The sequence below is a fragment of the Enhydra lutris genome, unplaced genomic scaffold (assembly GCF_002288905.1).
Source record: "Enhydra lutris kenyoni isolate GAN:26980312 unplaced genomic scaffold, ASM228890v2 scaffoldscaffold12, whole genome shotgun sequence".
Classification (NCBI taxonomy): Eukaryota; Metazoa; Chordata; class Mammalia; order Carnivora; family Mustelidae; genus Enhydra; species Enhydra lutris.
The window spans coordinates 24,379,709-24,393,457 of NW_019154096.1; the positions used below are offsets into that span (position 1 = coordinate 24,379,709).

The 13,749-nt window shown below is 48.1% G+C and overlaps 1 protein-coding gene across 1 annotated transcript in view; it reads left to right on the forward strand.

The window, feature by feature from the left end:
• Nucleotides 1–1,320: 1,320 nt before the first annotated feature.
• The window catches only part of LOC111145129 (core histone macro-H2A.2), a 42,553-nt gene continuing 30,124 nt past the window's right edge, over nt 1,321–13,749 (forward strand). Inside the window, exon 1 of the mRNA XM_022499811.1 lies at nt 1,321–1,333. The gene's annotated coding sequence lies outside the window, so the exon portion shown is untranslated. The remainder of the gene's footprint in view (nt 1,334–13,749) is intronic.

A 13,749-nucleotide genomic window follows, 5' to 3' on the forward strand; every position in this document is an offset into this window, starting at 1 on the left:
CATGGACTAATGAAAATCCTGAGGGCAGCTGGGCATTTGGGTTCTTTCCCACTCCAGGGATTGGAGGCTCTCAGTCACTCCCAATGTTTCCCACCACCTAAACATTTACAGGTTTATGGGGGCAGATGTACACAATATTACCAAATGTGAAAGGCTCTGAAAAGCACACATTTGACCAATGCTGGAGACCTGTGTCTTCCTGTGGGTTTCTCTTTTATGAAGAGGTCAAAATTTCGCCTCTCCCAATCCTTTGAGTCATGGGGAGAAACCCGAGGAAGCATGGGTGGCCCATAGCAAGTGAACACTTCTCCCTGCAATAAACACATTCCTTTGACTCGCTCCCAGCCACGGAGCCCCCACCACCATCTCCAGTGACAAAGGAGATGGCTTCCAGTAGAAGAGAGCTACTACTAATTCCATGATCACACCTGATATCGTCCACCGCATCCCTAGAAAAATACATTTCCTGGAAACTAACATTTGGTCCTTAAGACAATAGCCTCGCGCCCATCTTAACACCTGCTTCGATATTACGAATTAACACACGGTAAAGCAACCGAATTAAAAATTATGTCCACACACACCGTCTCCCCCACCAAAACATCCATCTGCTAATATTATGCAACGCTGGAATCTAAACTGGTCTGAATTTATAAAAAGCCAACAGGCATGGATACACATTCTCGGTTCTCGTGGCCGTGGCCACTCTAGGCAACAGCCCCAGGAGTAGACACGAACGTTCCTGTTTGGTATTCGTTATTATTTGAGGACACGAGACCATAGAAGGGGGCCGTTTGGGCTTTCCCCTTCTAAGGCTCTCCACAGAAGAGCCCGATGAACGCCCACGCCGTCTTCTCCCACCAAAGGTGGCTCCTGCTCTCCGGAGCCTCCGGATCCTGACAGTAGCGCTTCTGTTCCCGGCCCTGGGGAAAGCCTCGTCTCCGCGAATGCCCCTCGGCGCAGCCGGCAGATCCGCCCGCGACGCGGAGGCCGCGCGGTTTCATCATTAATGCTCCTGAAGGACAATAGCTCATCAAGCCCCACCGAAAGCCCCGGACCCGTCGCGGAGCCTGGGCTGGCGGGGGATGAGGCTGAGCGACTCCTCCTAGAGGTGGTTATGTGGAGAAGGAGCAATCCCTTCTCCCTCCTCCTCCTCCCCCCGCTACTATCCGCGGCCCGGAGAACTGCCGCTTGCCGCCATTGACAAGCACCGATAGAACCCAAAGAAAGGCAAAGAGTCCTGCCCGGCACCGGCGCCGCGCGGGCCGAACCTGCGCCCCGGGAGCGGCGCGCCGAGGGCACCGGGCGCCCGGAGCAGGCGGCGCAGCACCAGGTGAGCCAGCCATGGCGATGGCATTATTGTTCAGGGGGCTCCGGGGTCTGGAGACAAAACGCGCCGCGGGGGCAGCGCAGGGGCCGGAGAGAACCCCTGCCTCTCCTGCCGCCCGGCCCCTGCCGGCGCGCCCCGATAGCCGACCCTCCCCGCCAAAGAAAAGAGAGAAGAATTAATAAATCAAGCTGCCCAACTTGCTTCCTCGCGAAATAAAGGCGGGGGGGGGGGGGCGGGGGTGCGAAAGAAGCGGTAAAATTGCCGAGGCCGGCAAGGAGCGGGGGCATCCTGGGCGAGGTGGGAGGAGGCGGCGGGATGCGGGGTCCAGCGGCGGGCCGCGGCGAGGCCGGCCCGGCAGGGAGCGGAGGGCTCCCGGGATGCGGACTTCGGGGCGCCAGAGCCGAGGAAGGAGGCGCCCGGCCGCCGAGGGGACTGCTCCGGGGCGGTGGGCCGCTCGGGGGGCCTCCGAGGGTGCGGAGCTGGGCGCCGGCCCGCTCGGGGCTGACAATGGAAGGGGCGCGGGGGCGCGGGCCAGAGGGAAGGGGGCCGGGGGCCGCGGGCCGGGGGCGGGCCGCGCCGCGGAAGGTCAGGCCGGGGACGCGGGCGGCGGGGGCGACGCCGGGGGCCGCTGCGCGGTAGCGGGGCGCTGCGAGCTCCGTGAGCCCCATGAGCCTCGGCCGGCGCGGAGGAGGGCTCGGGGCCGGGCACTCCCCTCCGGTTCCCTTTCCGGGGCGCCCGGTGCCGCCGCGCGCTGCGCTTTCCCCGGGAAATGGCGGCCCCTCCGCGGAGCTCGCTCGTGCAGTCCCCGCTTCCCGCTTTGCGCGGGAAAAATACAATAATAATAATATAATAATTAATAGTAATAATAATAATAATAAAAGGGAAAGGGGGATAAAAGTAAAGTGGCCGCGACGAAGGAAAGGGCTGCGGCGGGCGCCAGACGGCGCGCGAGGCGCGTGCGGGGCGCGGCGGGCGGGACCGGCCCTGCCTCCCCGGCTCGCAGCCCGCTCTCCCCAGCACCCGGTGCCAGCCTCGCCCGCCTTCGAAATCGCGCCCGTCGGTGTCCTTCCCCGCCTTGCCCCGTGGGGGCGCCCTCCGCTCCTGCCCTCTTTGTTCATCCCAACAATGGCCAACGGGCCTGGAGCCCCCAAAGGGCCAAATGCACCTCTTCTCCAGGAGTTCCCGGGAGCTGATTGCTGCGGCCGCGACCTGGGCCACCGCGAGCTTGATTTCGGCCGGGTCACTGCTGGGGTTTAGTGGCAACGGTCCCACGGTGAGCATAAGGGGCCAGAAGAAGCTGGCTGAGAAGCCGAAGCGCGGGTCCCTGTGTGTCTGGGGCAGGGCAGCCCCGACGGAAAAGGGGGTCCCCGCACCCCAGCGGCGCTGGTGACCCCAGGGAATTCCGAACAGGGCCCGCGCCAGCGCCCCCCAGACCTCAGGGGCCCACTCCGCTGGAGGCGGTCAGTCCACCCTAGCAAACGGTTTCCTCGTTTTTCTCATTTGTGTTTGTGTCCAAATACCCCTGTGGCCCCTCCCTGGGCTGCACAGTTGCTACTGAAACGGTTCAATAGGCGAGAGGAATAGAACCGTTATCCAGAGCGAAACGCGCCTCCGTTTGTACTGTTTCTTATTTAGCGACACACAATTCTCAGCTCGTTCATATTTAACTGAAAGTTATCTCTTACCCTTTTGGAAAACTCCTTTTTTTTTTTTCCAAGTGAGTGTTCAGAACGGCAAGATTTGGAACCACGCTCACGGATTTTTAGAATCGCTTTAGCCCAAGATTATCATACAAATAAATATAGGCTCTGCCTGAAGGAAAAGTTTATCTTGCATCCAGTAATTCACACCTCTAAAACCTTCCTTTCCTGTAACCAAATTGAAAATATATTTATTTCCGGTTCTCTGCTCCAGTTCTGCTAGCCTGTCACAGGTCTTCCTCACCTGGATCCATTTATTGCCATGCTTCGGACATTATGAATGATTTCCTCTATTTCAGAACTCTGTAAAAGAATTTCATTCCTTGGATCTAGAATGTTCCAAAGAGGGACCTTACTCCCTCTCTATCTCATCTTCTGTCTGCTTCCCAGGGATTCTGAGGCTTTTCCCAGTGGGTGGGACACCCTGCTAGCTGTTGTCTGAGACAGGCAGGTCTGCTTTCTCTGCCTCCTGCCTGCAGAGCACGAGGGAATCCTGCTTTAGGCAGACAACTTTAAATGAATGATATCTGTAACTTGGCCAGGGGGAAGGATGTACAAAAATCCAACCAAGTTTTTGAAAAAAATTTTTTCGTTCTTAAGAAATAACCTCAAAGATAAATGCTTTTTTGGCACAGGGATGAGCAAAGATTGTGATTGGAGATCACTCCCCAAGCATCTACTGGGACCCAATTATTAAACACCTCTGGTTGGGGGAACCAATGCACATATGTAGAAGTCATGGGCCTTGCTCTGAGAGAGCTCAGGTTCCAAGCCTAGGAGATAAAATATGTATGCAAGTAAGACAAGGTAAAAAATGATTACTCTTGGCAAGCTAAGTGGGAAACCAGTTACTTTCTTACACTGCTAACAGGTGTGTCAACTGGTATAGCCAATTTGGAGGGCACTGTTAAAGTCAAATAACGAGCACACTCTGTGACCCAGCCATTCCATTTCTTGGTCTATATCTTAGGGAAGCAGGCACAGATTATGTAATTCCCTCACATTGCAGAGTTTTGGCAGTTTTGAAACTGAAAGCAACCTAATGGCCATCATATGGAATGGCTAAATAAAATCTGGTACATCTATCTTCTGGACAGATCAGGCAGCATTTAAAAAGAATGAAGTAAGCCCATATATACTGAGACAGAAAGGTCACCAAGACATACTAATGAAAAAGGCAGTTGCAGAACAATACATACTGTATGGTACTATTTTTGTAAAAAACAAAAACAAAAACAAAATACTATGTATTCTGTAAGTAAAAATGCACATATAAAAAGATAGGAAGGGCATAAAGACACCCACTGAAAGAGACAAGAACTGGAGAAATTGTCAAGGAAGAGTTTAGTCATACAATTATTCATACCCATCTGTAACCATTGTTACAACGTTTGGAATTTTACTATTTGAATTAATTTCTGTATTACTTGCATAACTAAATACAATTAAGAAGTTACAAGTGATTGATAATGTGTAATAACAGTCCCAATAAAATGCTACGACAGTTTTTAAAGGGAGAATAGAATTTTAGTCTGGAAGAAGGCTGGGAGTAGGCTTCACAGAGAATGTAGAAGAAGGGGATAGGATCCGACCGAGGCAGGCAGAAGGAAGACTGACCAGACAGAGCTTCTCCTCTTTCTTCAATGTCATCACGTTATTACGTAAATTCCCTTGCGAGGCTGCGGCCGGCCTGCCCTGCCAAGGTTCGGGTGGGTGAGGGAACTAAACCAATAGTTTATACTTGTCTAATCGCTATGTTTCTGTGAATATCTTACATTAGATTTAGATGAGAGGAAAAAAAATGAACCAGTAGAGGAACTTCTGACAATGATACTGGGAGGTAGTATTTTAAAAAGGAAGATAATGAAAACTTCAGGATGGGGGAGTTTTTTTTCTCCTAGATGCACACAGGGCTATATATGGGGAATTTAGTTGGAGGGAAAGATGAGCATTTGAGAGGGTAATTCACTTCCCCTCCCCCCAAAAATTCACAAAAGGAACCCCCCAAATGCTTTTGAAACAGATATTTAAGGGGTACCTGGCTCAGCCCTTAGAGCATGCAAATTTTGATCTCGGGGTCATGAGTCCAAGTCCCACATTGCAGGTGGAGACTACAGTAAGAAGGAAGGATGGAAGGAAGGAAGGAAGGAAGGAAAGAAAGAAGGGGACATTTAAGGCTGGTTTCCCTTATTCACTCGTTCAAGGAATATTTATTGAAGATCAAATGTGTACATAACACTGCCAGGTATAACTGAGTACAGGACAAACAGCCCCAGGCCAGGGTTCCAGAAGTGGGGGTGAGGGGCTGGTCATAGCTCTGGTCTCACATGGACTGTGTGGTCATAGACAAGCTGTTTACTGACCCCCGCCCCTCCCCTGTCACACCTTCTGTGGTGGCTAAAAGCAGGAGGGGTGCACTAAAAATGGTCGATCACTCTAGTCCCTTTCAGTCTTAGATCATGACCTTGCGAAATCCTAGGATTCTAACCATGTGGTGACTGATTGTGAATTCCCAGACAGATGGAATTTGGGGGATTGGACTAGGAGGGGCCCCAAGTGCCCCATCTTGGGAAAAATAAAGGTACTCACTGTCTTGAAGTTCTCAGTAGCTTGGGTAGCTCTCGGTGTTTCCCCAGGGTGGAAATTTCATCACCAGCCCTTTACACAAGCTCCTAGGAAGATGTTGCTGAGCTCCAGCTTCGTGATGTACACAGACCACCCAGCGCTGTGGGATTGTCGTTGTTGCTTTTAAACTAGAGGGGAAATGCCTGCCTGCGCTCCATGAAAATCATCCCCTAAAATTGTTTCTTCTCTGGAAATAAGTCCACAATGGCTAAGGTTTATGAAATGCCTTATTGCCTGCCAGGTGCTGTTCCAGACACTTTCTCCATATTCACTCCTTTCATTCTTCCAACAGCGCAATAGGCAGGTACTATTATTAGAGCCATCTTATGGGAAAGAAAAGAGAGGTGGAGGATGTGCCCACAGCTGGAGGTAGACTTGGGAGTCGGGTCCAGACACCCTCCCTCTACAACCCACATCCTCCCCTCCATGGGGTGAGAACAAGGGCCTGTGGGCCTCCCTAGGGAGTCTCAGATTAGGTTCGATACGCAGATTTTTACTTTAAAAAACTTCTCTGCATCACCATTTTACCTGCCTCTGTCAGATGAAAGATAAAGATTATCCGATTGAGCTACACAACACTGTGCTTTAAACTGTCTTGTCACAAAGTATTAAATAAGATGAATTTGGTGGTTTCGCTGAAGCCCTTGCTGTTCATTTATCCATCCCGCCCTCCATCATACTTTGCCCGATTTATTTGACTGGCGTTGCCAATTTGGACTAGGAATGGAGTAAGTAATTCAAGTCAGAATTCTCGTGCTTTGACAAAGAAGTGTGTGTGGAAATCCATGTCCAACCAGCAGCCCCAGCCCAGGGACGTTCACTCCAGCTCATTCCGGGGATGCCAGGATTAGCTACGGGCAACCATAATATTGAACCCAAAACTGTGACACATGATCTGATCAGAGATTTGGGGTTATTTCTGCATAAAAGAGGCAATCCTGATGATATAGTTTGGAGGGCTAAATTTGGGGTGTTTCCACCACAAGTGGACAAAAACCTAACAAAGTAAAAATCAAACCGATCCTGGGAAACCCACGCCCTGCATTTACTGCATTTACATTAGCCGGGTGCTAATAACGCCATATATTATGCGATGTATATTTTGGACTGCCTTAACCGTTCAATAAAGCCATTAAAATTAGATAGTGGTGGCAGAATATGAAAAGGTAAATTCCAACAGCTTTTGTGATAGACAACATAAACTTTTAGATCAGGTGATTATTCACGGGGTCCCCCAGCAGGATGCCAAGCTTGCGGATCGATCACGCTTCCAGAATTTTCGTGCAATGCTAACCCACTCCAGTGTTGCCCCCGTGCTATGAAATTGGATTTCACCCCCGCTGCTCTTCAGTGAACACTATAGATTATTGTCTTGGGGTGGAGAAGGGCAGTTTCAGAACCAAGCAAAGTAGAATATTCAAGTCTGGTTTTTCTTCCCTATGATTGCTGTGGATGACAAGATAGTCCCTTCAAAGGAAAGGTCACCTGGCTATGACTTCATTCTACTGGGTTGTTCCATGTCTGTGGATGTAACAGAGGGGAGGGGTGTCAGAAGGAGGGATCTTTTGAGCATCTTCATAGACTAGGACCATCTTTCAAGTGGGAAAGGACCTCACAGGTTGGCAGGTGTAAGGGCTGTCATTTCTCAGAGGCCCAAAGCAGGCAAGGCGGGGACCAGCCATCAAGGTTCTCAGGGACTTCCCGACTCTGCACCCAGGACTGCTCCCCTTCCTTCCATCTGTTTCATATGTTGGAATTCCTGAAAGATTGTTCTTTTTGTTGTTTGTTTGAGCAAAGTTAGCGGGGTTGTGGGGGAGAGGTATTGAAAAATCAGTGGGTTTGGCTAAGGACCACAGGTGGTGAGTACAAGACTGGAGCCCCCACCCGCTCACACCACACACTGCCCCCCCGCCCCCCACTCCAGTCCCCTGTACCTCCCATCTGCCATTGTGCTGCACCCTCGAGGTCTAGCGGCTTCTGCTCATAGATGGAAAGGCACCCCACGGTTGCCCTTACCTAGTGCAGCAGATAAAACTGCCAAGCCCAGTCCGTACGCGCACTCCAGGAAAGGGCACTGTGTGTTGCCAGTATAGAACACGGCAGCCGGAGTCACAGCCCCCACCCCCACCAGCACCCACAGTGCAGCCACTGCCTTAGGACCGGCAGTAAGGAAAACAGGGTGGGAGAGACAGGCAAGGAAGGGATGGAGGAAGAGGAGTTCCAGGGCAGCTGCCTCTGTCTTGAGCACCCACAACCACCCCCACCTATGCACTCAGGGGCCCACCAGTCATGGATGTCTCTGGAAGCCCCTGGTGGATCAGGCAGTCCCGGGGGGCTACAGTCTCCTTGCTGTCTGATACTGGCATGCTCACACCCAGCCCCGAAGCGGGCTCCCGCATCTCCTCACCCCTCACCTGAGAAGCTCATCTTGGCTCAAAGTTGGTCCCCTGCTCAGAGGATAAGAGGCCACCACTGATAACAATAAACCTCACTACGAATCTGAAACTGCTCGATTTTGAAGAAAGAAGACAGCTTGCCCACTGTTCTGGTTAATTCCCAAGAGCAAAAAGACAAGAGACCAGGCTGGACCCAGTGAAGGGTTTGGTTTTTATTTTGTTTTCCATGAATAAATAGATTCAGGAAGACAGTTTTCTTCCGGGGTGCATGACTGAGATCCAATAAGAATAAAACTTTTTTTTATTCATTCATTTATATCATTTCTCAATCAACTGATACCATAGATAACCAAATATATTTATATTGTGTTAGACAATGGCAGGCTAATAACAAAGAGACTGAATATATATTAACAACTTGTCCTTTTGTCTTTAAAAAAAAAAAAAACTTGAGCTCACGTTTAGCAAAGGTAATAACACCTGTTAAAAGTCACTGAGTACCATACTAGCAGGATATACTCTATATCCAGACCCTATCTGTCCCCCCGCCCCCATGCTCTGCTCTCTCTCTCTCCCGTCCCCTCTAGAAGGAGGTGGGCACACACACTCTGACTCTGGGTTATAAAGAATTCACTGGAAGCTGACGTCCTCCTAGATTATTCCAGGACATGACTTGAAAGACTTTTTTAAAAGGGAATGATTTGTAACCCAGTAGTATAATTTAAATAAATTGGGTTAATGCTTGGTTCTAACGTTCACGGTTGGTTAATTTAGTTAATTTGATCCGCGCGTCATTTTGATGAAATTGCATTTGATATAGCTCTTTACATTATAAATTGTTAATGTGCTCTAACATATATGACGATAAAATTATTGACTGTTCTCATTCACTTAAAGGTGGCCTTGGAAGAAAACGGTTTGGAAAGTATTACTTGTGCAATAATGATTTGCCCTTGGACTTCATAAATGGAAATGTAATAGAGCAGGTGATTTAGCTAGTATTACTAAGAATGGTTTTTACAGCTACAAAATAATACTAACTATTATTATTTTAATACAGTACATAGGGGAACACACCAAAATATATTAGAATTCTATTAGGTGTGAGGCTAAGAGTTTTTTTTTTTTAACACCCTTTAAAAATATATTTCTACATATAGTTAATACATTTGTATTGAATTCCCTTATGTTCTACCGAGTTTTATTTCATCTCATTTTAGTCTCCCAGAGGCGAGTTTTGAACTGACAGAGTAAAGATGTTTCATTGCAGCGTCTACCTCGTTTTTTTCATAAATATTTACAATATGAGATATTCTGAAGCACGATCCTACAGATTAGAAAAATATCACGGGGATGAGAAATGAGTACATCTCAGCAATTTTAAAACAGTACTTAAAGTTTTAAAAAATTCATCCCCATCATTAAAAAGCTACAAGTGCTCTAATTTTCGGTTTTAAAGTAATATATAGATGAAAGCATTTTGATTCACATACTTTTTTATGGGGATTCACTCGCTCACTGACTTACTCAACAGAAACTTCGGGAGAATCATCTAGGAGGCAAGGTTTGTCTAGATAGTGCGTGGATAAAACAAGGCCCCAGGCTTGTTGATGTTCAGGGGTCGGGCCCCTCTCTTTGGCCAACCCCAGGGTCCCTCCTCACTAAAGCAGAGGCAGCAGGACCGGATTTCTCTATCCAGCGGGAGCAGCCTGCAGGCAGATGGGGGACCAAAGCCCACCCCGGAGCATTTGCTGCCCCCAGCCCCTCCCCCCCACCCACAGCCCCCGATCGCATACTTCTGAAGAGAACAAGCTCAAAAGAGTAATTTAAAATAAGCTGTCTTGTCATTCCAGATCCTTTGTCCGGGTGGTTCATCAGCCCAACCAACCCTCACCTGTGACACGCGGCCCGCAATGACTGTTCCCATCTCAAATGACTGCTCTCTTTAAAAGCCGCTTTGCAGCACCTTAACAGCAGAAAAAGGGTCATTGAAATCAGGATCGCTGGCGGCTTCTGATGGACCATCTCGCTGATTGGCTAGAGTGTGTCATAGTCCTCATGAGTTTACATATAATAAACATTGCAAGAAGTTGTTGGAGGCAGAAAAAATGGATTACTCTTGATCAGCTCTTTATGCTTGAGAAAGAACGTATTTAAATTAAACAAAATATTGGTCCAAAGACACCAGACTATTTTGTCTTCTCGAGAAGGCAGGCAGTCAGAGTGTTAAGCAAAGTTTGCTGTTTCCCATCAAAAGCAATTCATTCAATAAGGGCAAATGCTTGGGATTTTTCTTTCCTTTCTTCTCCTCCCTTCTGGGATTACAGTATAATTATAAATATTGTTTATAAGAATCCCATATGCTATAGTTGGGCAAATACAGACACACTGAATTTGATTCGGTTATATTAATGGGTCTTACATAATCTCTTGATAGGAAATTTTATATTCCTCAATTATCTCAAGACCAGTGACTCACCTGGTGATGAAAGCAATCTAAATTTTTCAATATGACATTGTTACTCAATTATAAAACAGTTGAGCTTTTTCTCTTTACCAGCATACTCATTTCTAGGCTGATTCCCAATTGATGTTCTTTAGGATGTTAAGTTATAATGACACCTTCCATTTCCAGTTCTGCATGATGGCCAGAGCGCAAGGGCTTTCCCTCTCCTGGAGCCCACAAAAATAATGGTTAAGAATTTCAAGGAGGCGCGCCTGGGTGGCTCAGTTGGTTAAGCGACTGCCTTCGGCTCAGGTCATGATTCCAGGGTCCTGGGATCAAGCCCCGCATCGGGCTCTCTGCTCGGCAGGGAGCCTGCTTCCTCTTCTCTCTGTCTGCCTCTCTGCCTACTTGTGATCTCTGTCTGTCAAATAAATAAAATCTTAAAAAAAAAGAGGGAGAGAGAGAGAGAATTTCAAGGAAATTCAAACAACAATTGCGGAAGGCTGGTGTGGGTCTTCAGCAGGTAGGAGATCTTAAATTGCTGGAAGACCCTAGTGCCTTGGACCATGCAGACAGTGTCACACGGGAGAGCCTCCCATTTAAGGGTAAGACAAGAGGGAACTGCAAGGAAGGTGGGCAGGGTGAGAGAGGGGGCGTTGCTGAGAGTCTGTTTCCAGAACAGCCAGCTGAATTGGTCCCTCTCCCTCCCCTTCTCCCTATAGTTTCTGGCCATCCGGCATGTATCCATCCAACTAACAATCTGGGTTTCCTCTCTAAAGAAATAGACTAGGGGTGCCTGGGTGGCTCAGTGGGTTAAAGCCTCTGCCTTCGGCTCAGGTCGTGATCCCAGGGTCCTGGGATCGAGCCCCGCATCGGGCTCTCTGCTCAGTGGGGAGCCTGCTTCCTCCTCTCTCTCTCTCTCTCTGCCTGCCTCTCCGCCTACTTGTGATCTCTCTCTCTCTGTGTCAAATTAAAAAAAAAAAAAATCTAAAGAAATAGACTAACTATGAGGGGCACCTGGGTGGCTCAGTTGGGGAAGCGTCTGACTCCTGATTTCAGCTCAGGTCATGATCTCAGGGTCGTGAGACCGAGCCCTGCTTCGGGCTCTACGCTGAGCATGAAGCCCACTTGAGATTCTCTCTCTCCCTCTCCTTCTGCCCCTACCCTCTCAAAATAAATAAATTTATTTATTTTTAAAAAGAAATCTATTAAGGCTTATTTTTTTTAAAAAAGAGAGAAACTGAACAACTTCAGGGCAGGTCTAGAATTTCTAGGACACCTGCAGCTCCACAAAGTGATGCTTTCCCATTCTGGCATTTGGGGGCTCTCAGCCCCTGACTGGGTGCCCAGGTGATACGTGCTTGGCAGGCCCTATGCACACACCCAGAGGTCCCAAGCAGGAACCATCCCTCGCTAATAACAACAGCTGAGAAAAGCTTTTCTATCTGCTGGTAATGATCAGACTTGGCTTTCATTCTTAAACATGAAGTCATGACCAAACTCACCAGACATTGAAGGAAATCTGACATGGAAGAGAAAGAAAAGAAATACATGGGATGACTGACTGGACCAAATAATTTTGAGAGCAAACGATCACATTAACACACCCTAACTAGTCTCAGAGAGACTTGAAGACGTGGTGCATTCATAAAAGGCAGCACTGATATGAGAAAAGGAATGATCAGAGAACGAGAGAGAGCTCTTGGAAATTAATAATATTGTTGCCAAAATTAGATGTTCAGAGGGCTGAAAAAATGGAAGGAAAAAGACGAGACACTTCGAGGAGCAATGCAGGAGCTCCAACCCCTGGCTTACAGGCATCCCAGTAAGAGAAGGGACAGGCGGGAGGAATAAAGAGACGGGGCAAAATGATCAAGTCTGGAACAGAAAATGTCCGCAGTTATTAAAGACTCCAGTCTTCTGACTGATTGAGCAGGGTGAATGGGGTCGGGGAGGACCCATACTTAGACATCATCCTTAGACACATCCTTGTGAAATTTTAGAATGGAAAGAGACAATCTAAAAGCTTGGGGTTGGGGCTCCTGGGTGGCTCAGTGGGTTAAGCCTCTGCCTTTGGCTCAGGTCATGATCTCGGGGTCCTGGGATCGAATCCCGCATCAGGCTCTCTGCTCAGCAGGGAGCCTGCTTCCTCCTCTCTCTCTCTGCCTGCCTCTCTGCCTACTTGTGATCTCTCTGTGTCAAATAAATAAATAAAATATTTTAAAAAGTAAAAAAATAAAAGCTTGGGATTGGGGGCACCACACTTCTCTGTAACACTGGATGAAAAAAACAATGGATCGATGGTTTCAAAATGTTGAAGCAAAATTATTTCGATGCTGAAAATTATATACCCTACCAAATGATCACCCAAAGATCATTAAGTAAAGACAGTTCCATTTATAAGAGACCAAAGTGTACTTCCCTGTACTTGTCTCCGAAGAGTTACAGGAGGCTGACCCCAAGCAAACTAGGCAGCGAGCAGAGAAGGAGGAGGTTAGCGGTGAGGGAGGAGCTGGGAAGATGGTGCTGGGATGACCACTGGGCGAAAGTACCATTCCAGACTGGAGCGTGAGGTCAGAGGTCCGAGAACTTTTGGGTAAAAGTCTCTGGGAATTCAGTGGCCCGGGCAAAGAATGATGAGTGAGAAGTGATGGGGTCGGTGTTAGGCTATGGCAAAGCCACACTTAAGGAAAGCATGATCAATCCTCGTTATTCACAGATTCCGTATTAGCGAGTTTGCCTGCTTACTAACCTTTATTTGTCACCGCCAAATCAATGCTTTTTCAGTCTTTCAAAGACACGCACAGAGCAGCAAAACATTTGAGCCGAATCACTCACCTTCCCAGCCAAGTTCTACCGAGACTGGCCTTCCTCTTTTGTCTCTCACTCAGTAAATTCGTGCCCTTTCCATGGCCTGTGTAGCACCGTGGTTTGCACATCTGTGTGCTTTGCATGGATGATTCCACTTTTCGAAATGGCCCCCAAGCACTGTCCTGAAGTGCTGTCCAGTGTTCCTGAGCACAAGAAGGTTGCGAACAAACGTGCCTTTGGGAGGAAATATGTGTGTTAGTTGAAGTTTGTTCAAGTTTAAGTGATAATCACTAGTTCCCATGAGTTCAATGTTGATGAATCAACACTACATATTACATAAGGTATCTGTGAACAGAAACACACATAAAATGAGGTTATATATTGATTTCATTGATGAAAAAGTGATGACCAGGGACTCGTGGCCACCTAACCCTGTTTCCC